Here is a 27,051-nt window from a genome sequence, read left to right on the forward strand (position 1 = left end):
ACAAGTGTCCACCTCATAGGGTTGTTATGAGGCTTAAGTAACAAAATAGAGGGGCACCTGCGTGGCTCAGTCGTTAAGCATCTGCCTTAGGCTCAGGTCATGGTCCCAGGGTCCTGGGATCAAGCCCCACATCGGGCTCCCTGCTTGGCGGGAAGCCTGCTTCTCCTTCCCCCACCCCCCTGCTTGTGTTCCCTCTCTTGCTGTGTCTCTCTCTGTCAAATAAAAAAAAAAAAAAAGTAACAAAATAGAAAATAGAAATGAGGTGCTTCTTGACCAAAACAGTGCTTGACATATAATAAAGCACAATAAGTTTTTGCTCTTTTGTTATTCATATTACCACTACTATTATTATAATTTATGAATTGTTTATATCATTTATCCATTTATATATTAGTTTCAAAAAGATTTTGTTGTCTATCTTTTTTTCTTTTTCCGCTGGGCATGGAGCCTAACATGGGGCTTGAACTCATGACCCTCAGATGGAGACCTGAGCCACCGGGGCACCCCTTGGTTGTCTATTTTTATGTGAGTTTATAGAAATAAAAAGTGAATTCTACTTAAGGTTTCCTTATTTTATATGTAGTATTTGTTCTCATTAAAACAGTACCTATCAATAGGATGGCATGTTATGCACCTCGACTCCTGTCTCTGCTGTGTGTAAAACAGAATGAAGTATGTTCAAACAGGCTTCCCCCTGTGCCTGACACAATCTAAAACAGACCTGAACAGGCCAAGGCCACAACTTACAGTCCTACCTTCTTCTTTGCCCAATGGTGTGAATGCACTTAATGCCACTGAACTGCACGACTGAAAATGGTTAAAATGATAAATTTCATTATGTTTATTTTACAATAAAACAAACAAAAACATACCTTTTCAAGCTGAAGTGGATTTTGAAAGTGTAGGATTTTAGATTCATAAACATCTCTAGCACAGACAAATTTTCTAAAAAGCTTAAAAAATGTTCATCCTGGAAAGATGCCATATGTGTATCCGGGGATGGTATCATTAATGTAGACTCTTTTCTTAATAATGGTTTCTTTTTTCCTAATTTCCTCATGCATTAAGAAATCAATAGCTTCCCAACCCTCCCCCCAAAAGACAAAAGTGAAGTGGGTAAGTGGGCAAATTTCTGAAATATTATTATTAAATATTTAAATATTTAGACTAAAAATAATTACAAGAGTTTGTACAGTTGCTTTCATGATTCAGCACTGAAGGATTTCTCATGCACTGAATACAGCTCAGTCACTGCATTAGACAGACAATATCATAATGTAGCAGAAATAATTGTCTGGTGTGTCATAGTCAATGAATCATTCAATTAAGTAAATCATTACATGACCAATCCCAGTAGGGGTCACTGCCATTCATTGCACAATCATGTAACATTGATTTAGAAGAAAACTTTAAGATCATAAAATCAGATTATTCATCTGGAATACAAATTCTTTTTTTAGACAAGTCCTATGAATCTCATTACTTTGAACAATCTATTTTAAACTTGTGAACAAGTATTTTATCAAAGTTCCACAGATGACTTGAAGGACAAGAGATGGCTGTTAAAAGATAAACTGAAGCATATTAAAAATTTTGTTTATTTGAGCAAAGACTGATATGAATCAGGCAGTGCCAAACTGGAAGTGCTAAGGAGTTCTCCACCCGCAGGAGCTGGGACAAGACTTTTATAAAGACAGAAGCAAAGCCGGGAAATCATTTGATTGGCTACAGCTTATAGCCCAGTTGGCTGTTTGCGATTGGTTGTCCTAAGGTTTTTGATTTCTTAAGCTTGAGGCATTTTGGGTGTCTGTTTTGTTTGCTTCTGTAGGCTACTAGGGTATCAAAGCCACCTCAGTCTAGTGGCCTCTTTGTTTAATTAAACATGGTTGATGATAATCTTTTAAATAACCAATTGTCAGAGATTATTTCCATAATTAGCAACTATAAAGGAATTGATATCTGCTGGAGGAAGTAGATCATGGGATACATTATCACAGTTCTCCGACCTATCCAGGACTACTTTTCTTTTTTCTCACAGCATACAAATGCTGTGTATTAAAACACAGTAATCAAAAAACTATTCCCACTGAAAATAACCAACTCCCTGGTTGATTTCAGCTTTGGAGTAGGAAAAGCAAAAGGTCGGCCTGGATCATCGTCATCTTATTGATCCAGAAAGTAAGAAAATGTTTAAAAGTGCTTTGGAACAAGTCAAAAAGCACAGGAGCCTACTAAAAGATGCTGAGGACGTAACAGGCCAGCTGAAATGATTAATCTGAATTTAATTCTGATACATTGTGTAAAATAATAGGCCTGGACTCTTTACATATGGTATCTTTTTTTTTTAATTTAATTTTTTTAAAAGATTTTATTTATTTGTCAGAGAGAGAGAGCAAGCAAGCACAGGCAGAGGGAGTGGCAGACAGAGGCAGAAGCAGGCTTCCTGCTGAGCAAGGAGCCCGATGCGGAGCTCGATCCCAGCACCCTGGGATCACGACCTGAGCCGAAGGCAGACACTTAATGACTGAGCCACCCAGGAGCCCCTAAATTGTATTTATTTGAGGAGAGAGAGCGCAAGCAGGGGACAGGGGTTGAGGGAGAAGCAGACTCCCCACTAAGCAGGGAGCCCCACACGGGTCTTGATCCCAGGACCTTGAGCCGAAGGCAGACACTTAACTGACTGAGCCACCCAGGCGCCTCACATATTGTATCTTAAAAGGAGGGGGGAAAGGCAGTGCACTGAAATTAAGGGAAACTAAAGCTACGTGACAATTAAATGCAATACATGCTGTTAGATTGGGTCCTGAATTAAAAAGAGGGGAAAAAAGAAACTATAAAGGACACTATTGGGACAACTGGGGAAACTGGATTTCTGGCTGTGGCTAAGCCACCCAAAAATACGCCGCTATTGGCCCATGGATTGTTTCAGCTAATGGCTAAGCCACCCAAAAATACGCCGCTATTGGCCCATGGATTATTTCAGCTAATGGCACATGCAAGAAAAGTTCTAAAAATAAGGCACAAGTTTTCCTTTTGTCAAAGAAATGGAAATTTCCATTTGTAAAGGTGCCTCTCCCTCCCAATAGCAGGAAAAGGAAGTCTCTTCCAGTTCTCATCTCAGGAGAAAGTGCTGACCTTATCTGCATAAGAGGCCTTACTAAACAACCCTAGTTTACCATACTTTCTGGGTCACCTTCTCATAATTTGCCTCACCTGCCCAAAAGCCAAGCCACCTTTCCTTTGTTTAGCCTAAAACGGTACAGGAGCCTGAGTTCTAAACATCCCTTTGGATTACTCATTGCTGCAAGTGCTCCCATGTGGACATGAGCAGCATACATGTGAAGACACTTCTGTTCATTTTTCTCCTGTTGGTCTGTCTTTGGCCAATCTAATTTATAAGGCCCCACCTGGAGAACCTAGGAGGGGTAGAGGAAAAGATTTTTTTCTCCTCCCTTGTGGCCATTATTAATATTTTAATAGTAAATGATTATTAGATAATATACAAATGTTAAACTTCTTGAATATGATCACAGTATCTATAGGAAATGGTCCTTTTTCTTAGGAGTTAGGGATTAAGTAGATCGGAATAAAGTGCAATGATGTCCTTGAGGTACTTCCAAATAACTCAGAAAGGGGACAGAGAAAGAGAAGGAGAGAGAGGAAGCAAAAGCAACCAAATGTTGGGCATTTGTGAATCAAGGGAATGGGTACCAGGGAGTTCTTCATGCTCCTCCTGCAGCTCTTCCACGGGATACCTGGCTGGCTCAGTCTGCAGAGCATGCGATTCTTTTTTTTTTTTTTTTTAAGATTTTATTTATTTATTTGAAAGAGAGAGACAGCAAGAGAGGGAACACAAGCAGGGGGAGTGGGAGAGGGAGAAGCAGGCTTCCCCCACCAAGCAGGGAGCCAGACGTGGGGCTCGATCCCAGGACCCTGGGATCTTGACCTGAGCTGAAGGCAGACACTTAACGACTGAGCCACCCAGGCGCCCCTAGCATATACTGCTTTTTAAAAGAATTATTAGAGGGGTACCTGGCTGGCTCAGTCAGCAGAGCATGCGACTCTTGATCTCAAGGTTGTGAGTTCAAGCCCTACACTGAGTGTGGAGCCTACTCAAAAAAAAAAAAAAAAAAAAAAAATCATGATTCTTTGGAATTAAAGGGGTCCTTTAAAAAAAATAAAAATAAAAGATTTATTGGATTTATTAATATTGTTAAAAGATAAACTGAGGCATATAAAAAATGTTGAGTTTATTGAGCAAAAATCAGTTCAAATCAGGCAATGCCAAACAAGAAGTGGTTAGGGACACTCCATAAGGAACTCAGGGAAAGACTTACCTAGAGAGAGTGTAGAGGCAAAGAAAGGAAATCACAGATTATAGTGGAAAGCCTCATTGGCTGTTTGTGATTGGCTGTCCTTAGGCATTTCCAGGCTTAGGTTTTGGTTTACTTGTGAAGGTTGCCAGGGCATCAATCTAATGACCTCCTTGTTTAATTTAACAATATTACATTATAGTAACAAACTTTCTAATATTGGATGATCCTATAGTTTCTAATATAAAGATTTTATTTATTTTATCTTAGAGAGAGAGAATGTGCATGTGGGCACACATACAGGAGAGGGGAAGGCAGAGGGAGAGAGAATCTCAAGCAGACTCCCTGCTAAGCAGGAAGTCCTATGGTGCTCCCCACCCCCATCTCACAACCCTGGGATCATGACCCGAGCTGAAACCAAGTGTCAGCTGCTTAACCGACTAAGCCACCCAGGCGCCCCCTATAGTTTTGATATAGATTAAAGAAAAGAGGGGCGCCTGGGTGGCTCAGTCGTTAAGCGTCTGCCTTCGGCTCAGGTCATGATCCCAGGGTCCTGGGATCGAGCCCCACATCGGGCTCCCTGCTCAGCGGGGAGCCTGCTTCTCCCTCTCCCACTCCCCCTGCTTGTGTTCCCTCTCTCACTGTGTCTCTCTCTGTCAAATAAATAAAATCTTTAAAAAAAAAAAAGATTAAAGAAAAGATGGCCAATTATTTATCAGGCAATCCTAAACAAAAAATAAATACATAAAGCAAGAATAATACTAATATCATACGGTATAGAGGTGAAGGCACAAAGCACTGAGATATAAAAGACTGTCTTATTTTATGTTTTGCTTATTTCTTTATCTTTGAAAAATAGAAACAACACATGGACAGGGTTGGGAAGCAGAGATAATACAGAATATTATAAAATTAAAAGTTTAATTTTGCATTTGCTCTGGCCGTGAACGCAGTTGTACTCCCGAAATGAAGTCACTATCAAATATGTTAATAATGCCCTTCCTTAAAGTATAAATAATATTCTGTCAAAATATCTAATAACCAAAGAAGAAATTAATATATATAATATTGATAGATACAGGATATTTTAAAATACTTTTCTCAGTCTCTCCTATATCACACAGGCAACAAATAAGCTAGCTTATGGAGGTGTGGTAATAAAATGAACAAAATTACCCTAATAGCTGCATATTGAACGTTAAACCTTTCACATGGATAATATACTTTTCCAGCATCAATGGAATTTATTATCAGGCAACAAAGAAACTACTGATAAAATTTAAGAGCAGAAATTATACAGAGCACGTTCTCTGAGCACAATGCTCTAACATAAAAAATTAGTAGCGAAATTTTAAATTCTAAATAACCAAAATTGAAAGTAGAAATGTATCTAAACATGAAGATTGATAATATGTAGGAAAGACTATCCAGATTCTAAAATCAATTTCCCTCAAGCGTTTTTTTTCTCTCGTAGATAGACCTATATATACACACAAAATTATGAATTGAACCTTAGTTTTACGATGATACAGGGAAAACATTGATTTTTATCTTGTGAAGAAGGCAGGTAAATTTTGCTGTTGTTAACCTTAATGACATTATAACGAGTTGAATGAGCATGCTACTCATGGAAAGGAGCAGCATTTTCCTAGAGTGGATTTTTTTTGGCTGATCTTTACCACTGTGAACATTTAAATTAATAAAAGAAAAACAAAAGAAATGCACTTTGCTTATGCACATATACCAGATAATTTATCTACTATAGAGAAATAAAAGTGATGTTCAGAAAAACCTGCCAAGATATGGCTGAATTAAATGATATTTTCCCAACATGAGAATACTATAATGACATCCTATTCTGGAATAAAGAAGTAGTATGGTTTTTTGTTTGTTTGTTTGTTTGATTTTGAGTAGACACCTCTTGTCTACTGCTGAGCACATCAATTGTAGCTTCATCCACCATTTCAAATGGTGCCTGGGTGTCTGATTGATTGATGGCTAATCAAATGAGGATCTGAACTTTCTCCATGACAAAACCTGTTACTTGCAGTCAACTTTTCTTTACTAACTGTTGTGTGTCTCTTAATCTTAAGCACTACTGCAGAAACATCCTGCCCTGAGGACTTCATATTAATATGATTGTTGTTTCAGTCTCCACTCATTTCTCAGAATTTGCATCTGTTAGGGTTAGTTCCAGAGTCTCCTGGGCTATCTTTCACGAATGAAACACCTGAGGAAGTGGAGTCCTAACCATGAATCACAGATGAGTGGGGTGGAATGCTGGGGCCAGTCTGGATTTTCCTCCATCCTCGTTTTCTGTATATTTATGCTTTCTTCAGTTTTGGGTTTTTTTTTTTCCAAGAAAAAAAAATCCTATACTTTCTTTTCTTTATTTTTAATTAATTTTTTTTGATGTAGTGTTCCATGATTCATTGTTTGCCTATAACACCCAGTGCTCCATGCAGAACGTGCCCTCTTTAATACCCATCACCAGGCAAACGCATCCCCCCACCCCCTCCCCTCTAGAACCCTGTTTATTTCTCAGAGTCCACAGTTTCCCGTGGTTTGTCTCCCCCCTGACTTCCCCCTCTTCATTTTCCCCTTCCTACTATTTTTTTTAACATATAATGTATTATTTGTTTCAGAGGTACAGGTCTGTGACTCAACAGTCTTGCACAATTCACAGCACTCGCCATAGCACATACCCTCCCCAATGTCTATCACCCAGCCACCCCATCCCTCCCACCCCCCACCACTCCAGCAACCCTCAGTTTGTTTCCTGACATTAAGAATTCTTTATGCTTTCTTCAGTTTTTTCCCATGATAGCCCACCTAGCTTTTATTCCATTTTATAAGATAGGTTTTGTTTCAGTTCTTATGTTCCAAGAACTGGCTAGAGTGATTTAACAAGTGTTCTAGTTCCTTTGTGTTGTTGCTATTATTTCTCTCAACTTTTTAAAGAATATTGTTGTCACTCTTTAAACAACTATGTTAGTAGTTTACTCATTAAAAATATTCTTCATTTACCATGATAAGGAATGAAGGTATTAGAGGTCAGGAAGTTTTCTCTTGGTATAACCTTGACCTTGCCTCATGTGTTTCAACCTGTATTATTACTATTTCTATTTCTATTATTATTTTCTCTGCCCTCCCCCCCCACTCATGCTTGTTTGCTCTCTCAAATAAATAAATAAAGTCTTTATAAAAAAAGATTTATTTATTTTAGAGAGAGCATACGCATACACACACACAGGAGGTGGGGATTGCAGAGGGAGAGGGAGAGAGAGAATCTCAAGCAGACTCCCCGCTGAGCTGAGCATGGAGCCCAACATAGGGGTTCGTTCTCATGACCCTGAGATCACGACCTGAGCCAAATTCAAGAGTCAGTCGCCTAATCGGCTGAGCCATCTGGGTGCCCCAGCTGGCTACACTTTTGTTCCTTCTTTTATTCTTGGTCTCTCTGAGGTCTTTTATCTTCAGTATACATGTGGTTGGGCTTTGTATTTTCATCTAATCAGTCTTTACATATATAAATTGGTTTTGAAATACATTTTGTATTTTTATATATTTATCATATATATAATATATATGTTGATAAAATTAAAAAATGAAAAAACTCTATGATGAAGTGATAATTTCTTGATATATTTTTTTATTTTTACGCATTAAATATAACCTTCTAACTTGGTTTCTTGAAAATAATAAGGAAGTAGATTTACATGGCAAAAAACAAAGAAGAGTCTAAACTGCCTTCTGAATTATTCCTATCCTTAGTCCTGCTTTCCAGAAACAACTTAAGATTTTCTAGGTTCGCTTTTCTGATGGTTATAATTAACACTTTAAAGCATATTGCTGTGTTTTGATTCCTTCCGTTAAGGATGAAGGCTCTATACACTTTATCTTTTCTATCCCCTTCCCTCTTCAGCTCTCAATATTTGTCGATTATAGTATTCTCTTTCATTATCAGTATTTTCAACATGTACGTACTACATGCTCCTGTGGGTTGACTGGGCTCTGCTGGGTCATCTTCTCCTCCATGAGATATGGGCAGAGCTGTATTTCTTCTGAGCTTCCTAAGGCTGCATTATTTCAGATGGCTCACTCTCATGGCCACATTTGGTGCTTGCCTGTAAGCTGGAAGCTCAGCTGGGTCTGGCATCTTCACTTAACCTTTCCATGTGGCCCGTGTTTTTCACAGAGTGGCTTCTGGGTTCTGAGTGGTAGCTGGGTTCCAAGAGCTCCAAGAGGAAGGAAAGTAGAAGCTGCCAGTCCCCTCAAGGCTAGGCCTGGAACTGGCATGATGTCACCCCCTCTCCAGTGTGCTGGATTTCTTGACTCTGAGCTCAGAGCCTCTCTAGGTGCTTCCCTGGGGAAAAAATCTCTCTTACTTCTGATATTTGGGGCTGTGGTGTCACTTTCCTTTTTTGTCCCTGTAAACTTGTCTACTGTCTGCATGAATACTTCCAACTTTGTGGTCGTACTCTTGCTCTGCTTTCTAGCCCTCTTGTCATTTGATGTCCTTTGGCTTCTTTTCCACCTTCTCAAAGGAATGTGGGGCAGAAGGGCACATACCATTTAGTGTGCCACCATGAACCAACTACAAATCTTTTGCTTTTTGTTGGCATGTTCTGGGATTTTTTTTTTTATCTCGGTCTATCATTGCCAAATTGTCCTTATATTTTCACTTTGTAAAATAATAAAAACACATTTCTTTCAGAAGCCATAGGCACATTATTCAGAAGCAATAGGCACCACAGTTATAAATGATTTAATTCTGTTTAACAGACCACAGTATTTATTGCTAATCTATCTCTATCACAACTTCTTAACTTATAAATTCTAAATTTGATTATTCTTTCAGGTAGCAGGGTTAATTTTCTAAGTAGATTTTTAAGAAAGATTTTATTACTAAAATTACAAAGTTCTTACATATTTAGGATTGTGTTTTTCAAGCCTTTACATTTGGAAGATATCCTGGCTAGGCTAAGAATTCTGTATCATATTTTTTCTTCTCAACATTGCTCCATTACCTTGCTTCTAGTGTCTCTGTGGATAGACATCTATGGCCGCCTGATATATATTATTTTTCTTTAAAGGTGGCAAGTCTTTTCTGTCTGGATGCTTGTAACACTTCTTTCATCCTTGAAATTTATCAGGATATGTCTTGATTTTGATCACTTTTTGATCTTGCCTTGATCTTATTACTTTTTTTCTTGATGTGTTGTTTTAACCTGCATATTTAGATCTCTTCTTTCAGGAGAAATTCTTTGTATTAACTCTGAATAATATTTTTTTCTTTTTTTTTTGTTTTTGCTTATGTTTTGTTTTGTTTTCTTCTCTAGGAACACCTATTATGCGTGTGTTGAATCTTCTTTGTTTCTTTTTATATCTATAATTCAGATGTTAGCTAAGGCCTTTTGGTCCTTTGAAGACTGAAATAACTAGTTTAGTCCCCAACCAACTTCAGGATCTATGAAAGGCCAAACACCTCATATTATCAACTAAATCCTATGCCTCTCTTCTCCATATGTCACAGATATAAAACTATGAGCATACAAAACTACATACCTTTTTTAAAAAAAAATGGATTTCCCCAAGAAATCGACCGACACATCAATATTTAGTGATCTTTAGTTGAATTTGTTTAAAATTTGAAAAGCTACGAGGAGCAGTTCTATCAGAGGACTGGATCATCTCCTTCTCTCTACTCTTCCTCCACTTCTGCCCCTCATCCCCTCCCTCCTGGTTGGCTGTTCAGTTCCAAATTCTTCCCTGTATTCGTGCACCAGTAACTTCCCTCTTTCTTTAAAACCTTTTTACCAACTTACCAAGCCTGGAGCTAGAAGTGCAGTGGGGGTGGGGACAGGAGAACTCATTTTCTACTCTTACAATTTGTTCTATCAAACAAAGGCTTTAGTCACAGGTGCATTCAGGTGTCCAAATGATGTCATCAAGATTATATTTCCCACTCTTCCTCTCAGGTTATGTTTGTCTCTGCTTTTTTTTTTTTTTTCTATGTGACCTAATTCTCTTCTGATACAAATAAGTTCATTACATGTAGTAGGAAATATGGCTACTGGTAGTGCCAATCGTCTATATAACCTTATAATTCCTGGTGTAAAAATAAGTGACTCCCTCTCTTTCCCAATATTTCATATATGAAATCCCTTGGAAGAAATAAAATCAGATTTGCTTGGGTCAGTGCCCAATTGTATTGTGTTAACATGGCTGGGGAGTCATGACTGGATGGAGTAGTGACCCCCACCGCCAGTCCCATGGGCTCTGGGAAGAGCAGCTCCCTCCTGTAGACAGAAGTGCTGCCCAGAGAGGACAAAAATAGCAGGTGTCTACCACACCTCACACTCTTGGGTATGGAAATGCTCCCTTTCCCTCCCCGGCTCATCCTTCCTTGAGTTCAGGGTTACTTCCAGGATCTTGCAGAAACTTTTCACTTAAATATCAATATTGGTGCCCTATGAAAGATTTGGGGAACTAGCCTGGCTTATGTTTTCATCTCTTTTGTGATTGTTTTTTGTCTTCTCAGCAGATTTCATGGAGAGAAGTTATAGTAGGAAGTTACTTTTATGAAAGGTCTTTTGTTTGCTCTGTTTTGCCTGCCTGTGAAATATGGTAGAAACTAAAGAGCAATTGAGAATTAAAAGGAATAGGGAATAGACTGAAGGAAGAAATGGCCTCATAAACCCCAACCTTTCAAAGGGAAACATTGTTGCAATGATTCCACATGCAAGGCACTCAATGAGTTACACTGAGGCAAGTCATGGCAAGGTGATTCCATTGGTAAAAATGCTCAATCAGCTGGGTATTTGAGTGGTACTAGAGTCAAAGAAAAATCTTGCTCTGAAGCTATTTACTGAAAGCAATATGCATTCATCAAACACTTAAGATTTGTCAGGCACTGTGCTAAGTACAGAGTATAAACATGTCATTAAAACAGACTGTGTCTTAAGAACTTAAAATCTAGCTATTGTGTTGTATAAATATTTTACTTCCTCCATATGCTTTATTCTTCATTATAAGTGATGATTTTAGAAAGATTCTATTGTATTTATTTCCTTTCTAAAAAATACTTTTATGCGTAATAATAGCTACCATTTGATGAGGTCCTATTCTGTTATATACCCTTTATACACACTCTATCGCTAATCCTCCCCCAAAACCTATGAGGTAGTGGTGATGATTATGTCCAATTTAAAGATAAGAACAGTGAGGTTTGAAGGAATTAAATAAATTCCTCAAGGTCAAGTGGCAGAGTCAGTTTTGGAACTCAAATCTCCAGTCTGTCTCTCACTGTGTTCTCTTCTTTTTTTAAAAAAATAACAAAAAACAAACATTTTATTGACTTATTTTTTTGAGAGAGAGAGAGCACATGTGAGCACAGAGGGAGAGGCAGATGCCCTGCTGAGGGGAGAGCGGGATGTGGGACTTGATCCCAGGACACCAAGATCATGACCTGAGCCGAAGGCAGATGCTTAACCATCTGAGCCACTCAGGCGCCCCTCCCACTGTGTTTTCTCCCTCAAGGCTTCTCTCTGCATCTTTTCCCTTTCCCTCCCTCAGGTAACTGCCTTCTGATCTCACAGTTTCTCAGTTTGACCCAGCTGTCCTCTCCCACTGGCCCATACCATTGCCTCTGGCTTGGCGTCCACCTGGTCCCATCAGTTGTGGCTGGCACGGAAGGCCCATGGGGTTCAGATAAGGCCCCCTAAGTTGGTCTCTGCAGCAGTGGCCGTTGGAGGCAGAAGTCTCCTTATAAGAGGATGACAGCATTGGTGAAGATGACAGACATGAAGCATGGCGAACAGTAGCAGGACATGCCCTAAAATGCACCACTTGGGTATAAGGATTATTTCGAGCTGAATACAACTGAGGAAAAGCAGATACAAGAAAAGCTTTATGCCTTCCCTCTATTTGCCAAAAAGCAAGGTATAAGTTTGTAAAAGTACCCCCCCCTTTCCCTCTCTACCAGAAAGGACAGAAATGAACCCTCAGAGACAACTCTAGACCCTTATCAGCCTAGAGATGGTACCAGAGGAATCTACTTAACAAGCTTTATTAACTAGCCCAGATCTTCCTTAGTTTCCCCATACATTTGCCTTCTCACAATGTACCACCCCTAGAAGCTCAGAGTCATTTTCTTTTGTCCTGTCATATTTCTACAAAATTATTGTTCTTTTATTAAGATACTGCCTAACCCCTCTTTGAGTTACTCATCCCGGAGTACCCCACGCTGTACCATGCGGGCCTTGATAAACATGTTTTTCTCGTTAATCAATTTGTGTCTGATTTGCAGGGCCCAGCCACTAAAACTAAGATGGATAGGGGAAAAAGATTTTTTTTCTTTCTTTACAGTAGGCATACCTGAATGGTACACTTTTATTAATTTATTATTTAATATCATTTTATTGAATTTTGCGTCATCATGAGAAGGGTACTCACCCAGACTCATCCCACACAGATAAAAGGGCTAGCATTGGAATCAAGTGCAATATTGAAAAGTGACAATCCAAATGACAAAAAAAAAAAAGGTTAAGCAATTATAGGACATAAGTTGTCATACTATATAATCATCAAGATTCATGTTTACAAAAAAATGTAATGGCATGGGGGAAATGCTCAAAATATAGTATGTTTTTAAAAAAGCAGGATAAAATTTCTAAATACATCACATACTGTATGAATATAATGTCTATTTTTAAATGATTAGGAGGAACTATAGGGGTGTCTGCGTGGCTCAGTAGGGTTAAGCATCCCACTCCTGGTTTTAGCTCAGGTCATGATCTCAGGGTTGTGAGATAGAGCCCCATGTCAGGCTCTGCGCTCAGTGGGGAATTTGCTTGAGATTCTCTCTCCCTCTGCCCCTCCCTCCACTTACGCACTCTCTCTCTCAAATAAATCTTTTTTTTTTTTTAAAGGAAGGAACAATAAAGTTAAAACTAAAGACAAGAAGAAAAGAAGGGAATGGGTGGAGTCCTGGAAAATGCCAATCAACAGAGTTCTAGAAACAAGAAAGGAAAAGCAAGAAAGCGTACGCTTCTCAGCATCATTGTTGCATAAGATCAGGAGGCAGATGATCCCAGAGCAGACAAACACATCACAGGTTCCGGCCTTTGGTTAAAAATACTGAGTCACAAAGTTAGCTCCCTTTGTTGGCATTCAACACGGCGGCTTTATGATTCTGAAGCTCACCAGGTACTTTGGCGCAGGGAAGGTGATGCTCTCAGGAATCTGTCTGTCTCTTTGAGAACATGCCCCTGTCTCACTAGAATACTAGGCTGACTGTCTGGGTTACAAAGCAGCCCCTGTTTGGATAAAGTGAGACAGTTACCTCATTCACCTTGGAGTTCACCAGGGAAGCTGTGAAACTTCAGAGCAGAGAAAGCAAAACCCTCAACCGTGGTCACTTGCCTCAGCAAAAAGAAACCAAACAGGTTCAACCTGAAACTGCCTACTAACCTTGCCCATTTCCTCACCCCAGACAGCTTTGAGATCATTCAACTAAGGGACCAGCTTTTTGTATTTGTAAATGACATTTGGCCCAAAATAAATTCTCTTGTCCTGGGATCTCATACAGAATATAGGCTGGCTCCAAGATACAACAGCTCTACTGTTTGTCCCTGACAGGCACACCCACATACATTTTGAGGTCATGGAGGTAGATTTTTGTGGATAAGGAATGAATGAATTCCATAAACACACAAACTGGGAAACCACTGGTCAGATGGAAGGAAGAGAGTCTAGGAAGAAAAGCAGACCATCAGCTGGCTCTGAGTCAACAAAACAACAGAAAACACACATCACACCCACACACACGTACATACACAGCATTTGAGAATGTTCAATGAAAGCATTGTTTATAAGACAATTCTGCCTCTTTCTCTGCCCCCTTCTGAAGAACCAAGGGGAATACTGTTGCAAAGAGAGCCACAAAGATAGCATGAAATCTGGTGCACAAATGAGGAGAGAGTGAATAAAAACTGAGATGTTTCATAGCAGTGCAATAGTAATCTATAAACGTATAAGTACTTATATTGAAGGACCTTGAAAGGTAGAGTGAGATGGGGAGGATTATGGGAGTTAGTTCACATCATTCACTAGCAGACACACAAAGTATAATCCTCAAACTCAAAGGTTTCAGTTAAGCATTCTGAACTTAAGTAGAAAAGTCTCCTCAAATCTGGGGTAGACCATCATTAGGCTATCAAGATACAACAGTGGTTAATAATATTTGTTGTGTTAGGACATTTCTCATGCAAACTTCTACAGGCTTGAGATGTATTAGCTTACGTAAGCCTCACAGAAACACTATGAAATGGGAGCTGTAACAGCCCCCCCTTTTTTTCTTTTTTACAGATGAAGAAATTGAGGCAAAGAAAGCCTAAATATCTCCATCAAGGTCTTGCTGCTAGTGGAAGGCTCTGCACCCGGGATACCTGGGTTTTGCATCCAGGAGCCTGGAACTCCTATTTTCATGCACTGCACTCACCTGTAGAGCTCACTCCTTGGCATTCCTTTTTGAGTTTAATTATTTTACTTTATTTTTAAAATTTTTTATTGTTATTTTATTTTAATACCTCCATCCACCAGGAGCCTGGCATAATAAATTTGGATATTATGAATGACTGTATTTAAATGTGTCTCTTTCTTCCTTCCTTCCAGCTGCCAACCAGCTTCTAGAAACATCCTGGAATCCACAAAAACTACTTTCTACAGGATATCTGTTCATCACAAGACTCTCTTAGAATGGACTAAGATTTAGTAATTATAACAGTGTGCATTTGTGTACAATTTTATAAGTACTTACTTTCTTATATTCTCACTTCCTGCAAAGTCCTGAAAGCATGTTGAGGCTGGTATTATTCTCCCCATTCTAAAGGTAGGATTACTACAGTTCTGAGAGTTCGGGTGACTTATCCAAGGACACAGAGCTAACACGTGACAAAACCAGGAGGAGAATCCATTTTCAGTGAGTGGTCCCCATGTGATGGAGGTTGGGAGGCCAGGGAAAGTTCCTATTCTTTGGGACCTCTCACGTCACTAAAGTGTTAATACGTAACCCATAATAGATCTTCACAGGGTAAGTGTTGACACATTTTGGTAGCAGGAAGAATTTTAAAGTTCTGATGTAACACTGGAGTAGTGTCTGTATTCTGCTTTATGAGCTTGAAAGAGACCTTTATTTTGTTCCAGGAGGGACCTTCCCTGTGTCCTTTCTGTCCATTGTTCTCAGGGAAGGCTAGCAGTTGAGTAATCCCAGGGTATGTGTTTGAGACTGGGATGGGATGGTAGGTGATGTTTGATAATGTAATGCTGTTATTAATGTGCCTTTCAGGAATGTAGAAGGAGGGTCTTCATTTGGAGCACAGCTTTTATTTATTTATTTTTTTAGGGGATTTCTGTTTCCTTTTTTTTATTTTTTTAAGATTTTATTTATTTATTTGACAGAGAGAGACAGCGAGAGAGGGAACACAAGCAGGGGGAGTGGGAGAGGGAGAAGCAGACTCCCCGCTGAGCAGGGAGCCCAACACGGGGCTTGATCCCCAGACCCTGGGATCATGACCTGAGCTGAAGGCAGACTTTTAATAACTGCGCCACCCAGGCGCCCAGATTTCTGTTTCCTTTATCTGAATGTGGTGGAGGTGAGGCAGTTGAAAAGAAGGAAGTGGGCCCAGACAACACAGAGGTGGGCCAGGGGGTGGGGGGCTTGGGGGAGGTTAGAAGACAGATGGCCCCAGGCAACCCCAACTGAAGCGTGTGGTCAATGGATGCCACTGACAGTAAGAATAGGTAATCCAGCCTTAAATTTCCCTTTTCTGCAAAATAGTTCCCTTGTGTTAATTTCAAACCTTGATAAGGTGTGTTAAACATGGCAGCTTTGCCTTACATCCTTTGGGAAAAATGAGAAAAGGCTCTGCACGTGGTGTAAGAGGGGTAGAGATTAGAGAGAGGAACGAGGTGTGGAGAAATGTCTGTGAAACAGCAGAGATGAATGACAAAGAAGCCCAGACAATGGTAGGCAGGAGGTGAGAAGTGAGGACCAGAATAGGAGTATGGAAAGCAGAAGCAATTCTCATCCAACCCAAGGATACTCTGAAATAGTTGGGGAGGAAATGGACTTGCAGATGAGCAGGGTAGGAGCTTCAGGCTGTGTGTTTAGGTTTTGTATAAATAGAAACGTTCCCAGTCACACACACACTCCTAAGTTGAAAAGCTGGACTCCTCCTCTGGGGAGGAGTCGGGTTACTTTTGTTAAACGAATGAACTTACACATGTCTGGAATCTTAGAATAACAACATGGATAACCAGAAAATGACAATGCCTCCCACTTAAACTGTCTCTCTGGAAGATGGGGGCCAGTGATCGATAGTAAGTTAAGGGAAATGAAACCACAGAAGTAACAGAACTGCAGCATGAGCAAAATGATTTATGCAAGCCACATGTAAATGTGTGCCCCTTTGCAAATATGACTTTGTCCCTCTTGATAATTTTAGACACCTGAAAGGGGCCCTGTGCTATAGCTTAGATAGATCACTGTTCTGGCCAGGGGAACTCAAATTCTGTAGACATTCCCTTTTATAAAGAATACAGTAGGTATCTTAATCACCAAAAATAATCTTAAATTTTTGCATTTGTGAAATACTCCTGTTTATATCTTTGTATAATCTACTGTCTATTCAAATAAATAAAACATTAGTACACAGCAGGTACATCTAGTCTTAATGGGCAGCTAGATGTTTCTGGAAGAACCATCAGCAATGAAACAAGAGCACCATAAAATTTAAGTGATAATAATTAGGCTTGGCATTGAGATGAGCTCCAAACTTATTTTAGTCATGCTTCAGAGTCTACAAAAAGGGCAGTCCTCTGAGGATAATCTTTAAATTCTAAAAGACCTAGTTGTCATCACAATGCATTGGTTAATACCCTGAAATCACTTTTAGTGAGACTTTTTTGAGGAATTAATTGTTCAATTACTCCTAATGTGATAATAACTCCAGTGTATATTTTAATGTGTGAAAAAAATTTAACACAAAGAAAAATGATCCATTGAAATGAAATATTTCAATAGTATGATTCTAATACAGATTTAAGTTTTAAAAACCAGGTTTCCTTCAATAGTAATTTTACCATATTTTTAGGGTATTGTGTGAGCGAATTTTGTGTTAGAACTTTTACTTAACGTAGGGGAGCAAACTTTGCCACCTCAAAGTGTATCTCTAGTATATGGATTGTTTTAGACTGATTATTTAAAAAACAAAAATAAAAAACAGAAGGCTCAGTAAGAACCCTTGATCTTCCCCATAACTGCCTGAAGCAATTTAGTTAGAGGACCTGCTCCTGGAAAGAAGCTATGCCGTAGATAATTACAGTATGATATAAACTAGGTGTGGTAGACAGGGAGGAGCTTAGCAAAGTCTGTTAAAATTCCATTCTATCTTCCATTGTTTCTGTGTGACCCAGCCACATTTGTTTCCTGAGCATTTACTCTTTTTTTTTTTTTTTTAAGATATATTTATTTGGGTGCCTGGGCGGCTCAGTTGGTTAAGCGACTGCCTTCGGCTCAGGTCATGATCCTGGAGTCCCAGGATCGAGTCCCACATCGGGCTCCCTGCTCAGCAGGGAGTCTGCTTCTCCCTCTGACCCTCTTCCCTCTCGTGCTATCTCTCATTCTCTCTCTCTCAAATAAATAAAATCTTTAAAAAAAAAATAAAGATATATTTATTTGAGAGTGGGCGAGAGAAAGAGGGAGAGAGAGAGTGGGGGGGGCGGGGAAGAGCAGAGGGAGAGAATCCTTAAGCAGACTCCCTGCTGAGCCAGGAGCCCAACACAGGGTTCGAGCTTATGACCCTGAGATCATGACCTGAGCTGAAACCAAGAGTTGTACACTTAACCGACTAACTCGCCCAGGTACCCCCATTTACTCTTTTGTTTTTTTTTTAATCTCCCTGTGAATTATTTTCCTTCCCTTTCAGGTCCCAGGTGCCTACCTCCTTCTCCTTAGCTCTGGAAGGCATATAAGCCTCACTTATCTAACTTCTTGTGGGCCTCATATTCTTATAGAGCCCCATGTACATAGGTAATTAAATTTGATTTGCTCCTATTAATCTGTCTCATGTCAATTTAATTTTTAGACCAGCTGAAAGAATCTTGAAGGGTAGTGAAAAACTTCTCCTCCTCAACACTACTAATACTTTTATTCATCGAGAAATATTTGAAATAGAGCTCTGAGAAGGAATTTTTGATAGTGTTATGGGTTTAGATAGTGTTATGGGTTAAATTGTGTCACCCTAAAAAGACATGTTGAAATCTTAACTCCCCGGACCTCAGAATGTCACCTTCTTTGGAAATAGGGTCATTAAAAATATAATTAGCTAAGATGAGGTCATACTTGAGCTAGGGGTGTGGGGTGGGTGCTAATCCATTATGACTGATATCTTTATAAGAAGATGACCATATGATGGGGGTGGCTCAGTTGGTTGAGCGTCTGCCTTCGACTCAGGTCATGATCCCAGGGTCCTGGGATCGAGCCCCACACTGGGCTCTCTGATCAGCAGGAGCCTGCTTCTCCCTCTCCCTGCCATTCCCCCCTACTTGTACTCTCTCTCTCTGCCAAATAAATAAATAAAATCTTAAAAAAAAAAAAAAAAGATGACCATATGAGACAAACATACACAGAGAGAATGCCATGTGACCACAGAAGGAAAGATTGGAGTGAGGCAGCTGCAAGCCAAGGAACACCATGGATCACTTATGACAACAGAAGCTAAAAGAAAGGCATGGAACAGATTCTCTCCTAGAGTCTTGAGAGATCATGACCCTGCCAACACCTTGTATTTATGATTTCTTTTTTTTTTAAAGATTTTATTTATTTATTCATCAGAGACAGAGAGAGAGAAGCAGAGGGAGAAGCAGGCTCCCCGCTGAGCAGGGAGCCCGATGTGGGACTCGATCCCAGGACCCTGGGATCATGATCTGAGCCGAAGGCAGACGCTTAACCATCTGAGCCACCCAGGCGCCCTTGTATTTATGACTTCTAACCTCCAAAACTGAGACAATGAATTTCTGTTATTTTAAGCCAACCAGCTGTGGCACTTTGTTACAGAGGCACAAGGAAATGAATATAGATGGGAATGTATGTACCCACCTATCTTAGAGACTGATGAAGAGGTGCAAAGGGCCCAGACTTCGGGGTTCAGCAAAAGTGGAACTGAACCCAACTCAGCCAATTCCTTCCTGTCGGTGACTTTATGCAAGGTAATTATTTTAGTCTGTTTCTTTAGCAATATAATAGAAATAAGATCCTTGCTAGATTGAGGGCATTAATTATTAAATATATGAAAGTTACAAGCTGCATAGTAGGCTCTCAAGAAAGGCTAATTTGCATTTGTTACATCTGAGCACATTTAAGTGGTCCATTAACATTCAGTCACTTTGACGTTATTGTTTACATGCTTTTTCCATTGTACCTGTTGTCATGGGCTTTTTCTTATGTTTATTTCATGTGGTTATGGAAATTAAGAGCTCTTTTCTTTCTTTTCAATTTAATTATTGAAAACAAATTACTGAATTTCAGTTGAATTATTGAAAAATTATTAGAAAAAATCTGCAAACTTCTTTTGGAACTGTAAATTTCTGTTGGCCTGGATGCTCAGTCACACTTTTGGCATTAACGATAAAAAAAAAAAAGAATTTTTCATAACTAATGTAAAGTAGACAGTAGAAACTCTAGTTCCTAACTATAGTTTGACGAACATTCAGGAAAGTGAGTGCGTTAAAATTCCCAGGTAAATACAGTTGTTCATTTAATTTTATCTTGAATGTGCTAAAAAAAATTGTTTTTTGAGAAAGAGTAAGATGATGTTCTTTCACAGAGTACTGAAATGTGAAGTATCCAATCTAATGACTCAGTTTCAAAGTCTGAATTATTTATTAGGCATATTAAAAGGGGATAAAACTTCTAGTTCAAGATGGAGGAATGACATATTTATGTGATCTTCTTCCTAAGACCTCATTAAAATGACAATAAAGAAATAAAGAGGTATAATTGAGGAGCAATCAAGAGAGGAGGAAAGGGCCATCAGTGATCTAAATCTTTCAATAAATTTCCAGAAGACAAAGAAGAAAGTGGTAAAGTGGAGGCAATTCCATCCTGAAGGATGCATAGAGAGGCCAGACCTGAGAAGGAAGCCAATCCGCCTACAGATCTTAACATGCAAGGACTCAGAAAATTCACTTCCCCATATCTTTTCTTAGGAAGTTACTTGGCAGTATGCCTCAGCAAGACAAAAGAATAAACCAAGGAAAAGAAAGCACTGGCATGCAGGAAACGGTGGTTTTCCACTGAGAAAAGTAATTGAGGGGAGTCTCAGGGTGACAGCTGTGTAGCAGACCTGGCCAGCAAGCAAGAGGCTAGGAGGAAATTATCTGGGGGGAAAAAGGGGAAGGGGCTGAGTATCTCATACTAACTTTGAGATTTGGGGCTAACATAAAGAGGCCTACAGTGCAAAAATAAAGAGAAAGAAAAACAATTAGAAAGTCACTTTATACATTTGGATGATTTGGCTGCAAACTACAGGAAAACCAATGTGGCTAAAAAGAATCAGGAATTTATTATCTGACATAACAAGGGCACTATAGGCAAGGAAGCTTCAGGGTTGTTGGTTAACTCAGTGGTTCTGGGTTTTCATCAAGCACATAAATTCTCTCCATCTTTCTCTCTGCCAGCTTTACTTTGTAAGCTTTGTCCAAAGGCTAGGTCTTCTCACAGTAGCAAGAAACCCACTGCTTGCTCTCTCTCTCTCTTTTTTAAGAATTTATTTTAAAGTAATCTCTACACCCAACGGGGGACTGGAACCTATAAGCCCGAGATCAAGAGTCACACACTCTTCAGACCAAGCCAGCCAGGCACCTTCCCACTGCTCTTTTTTAAGGTTCACATCCAACATGATAGAACCCCAAAGAAGATCCTATGTCTCTCCTGGAGAGAGGAGTACTTTCCCGGAAATCCTCAGCAGCCATCTTTTCCTTTCTCATGGGCTAAAGGTGTGTCATGTGTTCCTCTAAACAACTGCTGGAAAGGAGAATGGAACCACTGTTGCAGAGATTGCCAATTGCCACTTGATATCCATTCTCTCCGATTCCTTTCTATACCAGAACTACCCTGAATTTTATCTGGACACATAATCACCAAGCTAGGAACCACCTTTCCCAGCTTCCCTTGTTCCTAGGTGTAGCCATGTGACTAAGTTCTGGCCAATAGGATGTGATTGGAGATGTTGTGGGCAATTACTGGATTATTCCTTTAAAAGAAGTAGTATGGGGGCACCTAGCTGGCTCAGTCAGTACAGCATGCAACTCTTGATCCCAGGGTTGTGAGTTCAAGCCCCATATTGGGTGTGGAGATTACTTAGAAATAAAATCTTAGGGCGCCTGGGTGGCTCAGTTAAGAGTCTGCCTTTGGCTCAGGTCATGATCCCAGGGTCCTGGGATTGAGTCTCACATCAGGCTTCCTGCTCAGGGGGGAGTCTGCTTCTCCCTCTGCCCCTCCCCCATGCTCATGCTCCCTCTCTCCCTCACAAAAATAAATAAAATCTTTAAAAAATAAAATCTTAAAAAAAAAAAAAGAAGTTATAGGCTCTCCACTACCTCATGTTTTCCCTTTTGCTAGCATGAAGGTTTGGTAGTAGTGAGTCAGCTTCAAACATGAAAATGAGGGTAATTCCTAAAGAGATGACAAAGCAACAGATAGAAGGAAACCTGGGACCCAAGGCATTTTCACGAAGCTAACCCTCTTATACTTCTACTAGTTTTGAATTTTATGTGATAGAAAAGTAAACTTCTGTCCATTTATTCTGATCACTATTAAAGCAGCCAGAGCAATACCTTAGTTACTGCAGTGGCCACACTTCATGTAGACCAGGGGGTCTCAAAGTATAGTCCCCAAACTAGCAAAATCAGCATTGGCCTAGAGGCTTGCGGGAAATGCAAAATCTTCAGCCTCACCCCAGATCTACAGGGTCAGAATATCTGTGAATGTAGCTCAGCAGTCTGCTTTAACAAGCCTTCTAGGTCATTCTAATGCAGACCCAAGTTTGAGAAACACTGAATAGCCCATCTGGGATCCTTTGTCTGGCTGAAAATAGGGCTGACCTCTCCCAAAAATTTTGGCTAAGTGGATGAGGGTAGACACTTGAAAAACTCGGGGTCTTGTTAGATTCTGGTTTTTTTGTTGTTGTTAGATTCTGTTTAGTGAGGTTGGGATGGATGCTAGGTAGGCAACCAACAGCATGTGCCATTGTTATAATAAATATAGTTAACTGATTTTTTTTTTTAAGATTTATTTATTTGACAGAGAGAGACACAGTGAGAGAGGGAATACAAGCAGTGGGAGTGGGAGAGGGAGAAGCAGGTTTCCCGCCGAGCAGGGAGCCCGATGCGGGGCTCGATCCCAGGACCTGGAATCATGACCTGAGCCAAAGGCAGACGCTTAACGACTGAGCCACCCAGGCGCCCCTAGTTAACTGATTTTCAACTCTTAAAATTAATTTAAAGATTTACTTATAGAGTTGATTCTTGAGCAACATGAGGCTTAGGGGTGCAAACCCCTATGCAGTCAAAAATCCCTATAGAACTTTTGATTCCCCCAGAACTTAACTACTAACAGCCTACTGTCACCTGGAAACTTTACTGATAACATAAACAGTGGATTAATAATATTTTATACATTATATGTATTATATACTGTATTCTTACAATCTAGAGAAAAGAAAATGTTGTTAATAAAATAATACAAGGAAAAGAAAGTACATTTATAGTATTTTTTTTTCCAAAAAAAACGCACTGTTCAAACCTGTATTGTTCAAGGGTCAACTTTAGTTTCAGAGCAGAATGTAAAGGTCATGGCCATTGAGAACACGAAAGTACAGATGACAGACTAAGTGATGGAAATCAAGAGAGGTGAAAGAAAATGGAGAGAAAAGAGATAAAGTCAATAGCTGACAGAACAGGAAATGAAGGTGCTCATTTAAAATTATAACTGTAGGGGCGCCTGGGTGGCTCAGTCGTTAAGCATCTGCCTTCTGCTCAGGTCATGATCTCAGGGTCCTGGGATCTGGCCTGCATCAGGCTCCCTGCTCAGCGGGAAGCCTGCTTCTCCCTCTCCCACTCCCCCTGCTTGTATTCCTGCTCTGTGTCTTTCTCTGTCAAATAAATAAAATCTTTAAAAAATAATAAAATAAAATAAAATAAAATTATAACTATAACCAAGAGAAGAACTCAAAATAACACAAATTGGAAGCAGCCCAAGTGTTCATGGACTGATGAGTGGATAAAGAAGATGTGGTAGATGTGTATAGTGGAATATTATTCAGTCATAAAAAAGAATGAAATTGGGGCACCTGGCAGCTCAGTCGGGTTAAGTGTCCAACTCATGATTTTGGCTCAGGTCATGACCTCAGGGCCTTGAGATTGAGCTCCGCATTGGGCTCCATGCTCAGCACAGAAGATTTTCTCTCTCCCTCTGCCCCTCCCCCACTCTCTCTTGCTCTCTCTCTAAAATAAAATCTTTAAAAAAGAATGAAATCTTGCCATTTGCAACAACATGGATGGAACTACAGTGTCTTATGCTAAGTGAAAAAGTCAAAGAAAGACAAATACCATATGCTTTCAGTCATATGTGGGATTTAAGAAACAAAACAAATGGGCACCTGGGTGGCTCAGTTGGTTAAGCTTCTGCCTTAGGCTCAGATCAGGATCCCAGAGTCCTAGGATCAAGCCCCACATTGGGCTCTGTGCTCAGTGGGGAGTCTGCCCCTTCCCTACCCCTCCCCCTGCTCATTCCTTTTCTCTCTCTCTCTAAAATCTTAAAAAAAAAGAAACAAAATAAGGAGAGGGAGAGGGAGAGGGAGGGGGAGGGAGAGGGAGAGGGAGAGGGAGGGAGGGGGAGGGGGAGGGGGAGAGGGGGAGAGAAGCTCAGAAACAGACTCTTAATTATAGAGTTACCAGAGGGGAGGGCAATAGGGGAAGGGTGAAACAGGTGATGGAGATCAAGGAGTGACTGTCATGATGAGCACCAGGTGATGTACAGAGTTGTTGAATCACTATATTCTACACCTGAAACTAATATAACACTGTATGTTAACTAACTGGAATTAAAATAAAAACTAAAAAAAAAAGAACACAAATCTATTGGGAAAGAGACTGGGGAAGAGGTAGAGCCGAGCTTAATTTTCATCTTTCATAGTAGGGAGTCAACAGATAATTTCAGAAAATACTACATCAAGAAATAGCAATGCTAGCACATTATTTAAAGACATGAGGCAATCACCATAAGAATAAAAACAGAAGTGACTAGAATAGTTAAAAATAATTTTCCCTCTTGGGAGTGGGGACTGCTTTTCGTTATTAACCCTTCTCTACAATTCAATTCTTTTTTTTTTTAAACGTATGGAATGTGTTCCAATGATGAAAACCTTAAAAACTATGTTTGCAGAGGTGGTATACACAAGGTAGGACAGAGTCCTCCTACAAAGAGTTCCTTTGTAAAAGTCTTTGTTCAGGAGTAGGGTCACCAGAATGTGTGCAGAGTCCCAAGTCTCTCCTTTCTTGTGAGGCAGCTTTAAAAATGGTTGGATTGGGACAGGGTTTCTGACAAAAGGCCCTCTCTTCATTGGCATCATCCTTTGGACTGCTGTACAGAGTTCACATGCGGCCAGACTGAAGGAGAACCAGCTCAGAGTGGTCTGTTGGTGGTCTTGCTGCTGCCACCTTTTGTAGAATTTCCTCTCTTGACCACCCCCGCTTTCTCATTCAAATGTGGGCCACACAGCCTTAATGGGTAACGGATGTTTGCACTAGGAGATTCGTCCTCATGAGTCTCAGTTCTGATTGGGCAACTGAGTGTTCGCATCATGGAAAGTCACAATATTTCAACAATCAATTGCCCCAAAGCACTTGAGCAGACAGTAATGACCGTATATTGTATGAGGAGCAATTAAACCACGTCTGTATCTTTAAATTCAGTTGGCATGTTTCTTCTCACCATACTGTCATCTTTGTGATTTACTCTGTGCCCAAAATTACTTGTCTCACAAGTTGATGTCAGGCTCTCTGTTCTCAACACCACGTAATTATAGTTGGAAATGGGGGAGGTTGAAGCGGTTTGGGAGTAGCATGGCACAGGGCAATGGTTTTCAGATTGTTTTCAGTGGCGTCCTGGGGTGCTGCAGAGACACCTCCATGGTGGCGCTCCAGGGAGTGGGAGGGAGTATCCAGGACTCTGGATTCCACCTCATTCTCACTCGAATCAGAGTAGCTGATCCTATCCTGTCTTATGTTTTGGGAGAAAGAAGGTTCCAGAAATAACACCCTGGAACTCACTGGCGCTATGAAATAAACACTGGACTAGCGATCAGAAGGGTCTGGGTTTGCACATTATTTCTCTCATCTTCTTGATGGCTCTACAATCATGAGTAATCCTATGACTTTTGTTTATTTGTTTCCAGAGTTTGGCTTTATTTTGCACTACAAAAATCACAGGAGGCATTTGAGACAGACATCATTGAAAAGGAGGCTCTGTCAAATCAATACGGCATCGCAGCTTGGTCCGTGGAAGAAGCCACACCTGGGATACAGAAGAAGATTCTATGTTTATGTGCTTTACGATAGGTTTCTTTGCCCTTTGTTCTCATGAGTTTTATAAGGTTAAAACACCGCACACAGGCGTCCTCCAAAATGACTCTCAGGGTCTGGAGTTGGGTTAGAATTTTAGGCCCATGTAACACCAACTTGTGGCTGTGTTCCATGGGCACTGTCATAATACTTGACAGGACACACAAAATGTAAAGGTGTGGGGCAAACGTGGGGATGCTGTCCCAAGTTATGGAATATTCAATTTGGAATCTCAATGCCAAGGGGCATTTCCAGACTTGCAAAATGGAGATAATAGTTCTACACAACTCACAACCTTGAGATCAAGACCGAGCTGAGGTAAAAAATCAGATGCTCAACAACTAAACCACCCAGGTGCCCCCTTTCCCCCCAATTTGTATTAAATTGCATACACAGAAGAAACCTGTAAGTAGCCACAGTGGTAACTGCTATTTTGCTGTAATTAATTTCTCTAGAGATAGTGATAATCATCCTGAAATCCATGGCTCCCAAAGGCCCACTTTATTTTAAATTCAACCTTTCAGTTTCTACAACATGGAGGAAATAGAATGCAGCAAGGTTGTAAAATTATACAACTCAGATGTGCAAAAACAATTTCAAGTTTGTTCCCTTTGAGCGCTCATTTGCAAGCAGACTTCCTTCTACTCCACCCTCTTTATTTCTCAGGTATCAAGAGGAAAGCTTGATTTTGTTTCTTCACATTATTCCCATTTCTTCCCATTTATGCAGGTTTGTGTCAGTGTAAGCAACTGGTCCAAAGTTCAGCTTCCCATTAGGGGTGATAAAAATCTTTATTTGGTTGAGTAAATGTCTTTAGATAAATCTACTCTATCTCGTAAATGTTGTCTCATCCACCCTTTCTTCTTTGATCTGGGAAAATGGGCAGGACTTACATATCTTCTTGATGGCTTTCAGATAAAAGGTGCTTGGATGGTGCAGTGTCCAGGCCTCTGCTGGCCTCCGAGGCAATGTCCCATGTGTGCTTGGTGAAGTTTGCTGCTAGAGTAGTTTAGGGCTTAGTCAAGTGCCCAGCGGGCTGTCTTTCCTAGTC

At 40.1% G+C, this 27,051-nt stretch overlaps 1 long non-coding RNA gene across 5 annotated transcripts in view; it reads right to left on the bottom strand.

Annotated features, from left to right (window-relative positions):
• LOC114200317 (uncharacterized) overlaps window positions 1–27,051 on the bottom strand; it is a 68,029-nt gene that overhangs the window by 40,650 nt on the left and 328 nt on the right. The gene's annotated exons all lie outside the window — the stretch shown is intronic.

Source organism: Eumetopias jubatus, unplaced genomic scaffold (genome assembly GCF_037043125.1).
Source record: "Eumetopias jubatus isolate StellerSeaLion01/CBP00866 unplaced genomic scaffold, mEumJub1_p1.0 scaffold_16, whole genome shotgun sequence".
Lineage (NCBI taxonomy): Eukaryota > Metazoa > Chordata > Mammalia > Carnivora > Otariidae > Eumetopias > Eumetopias jubatus.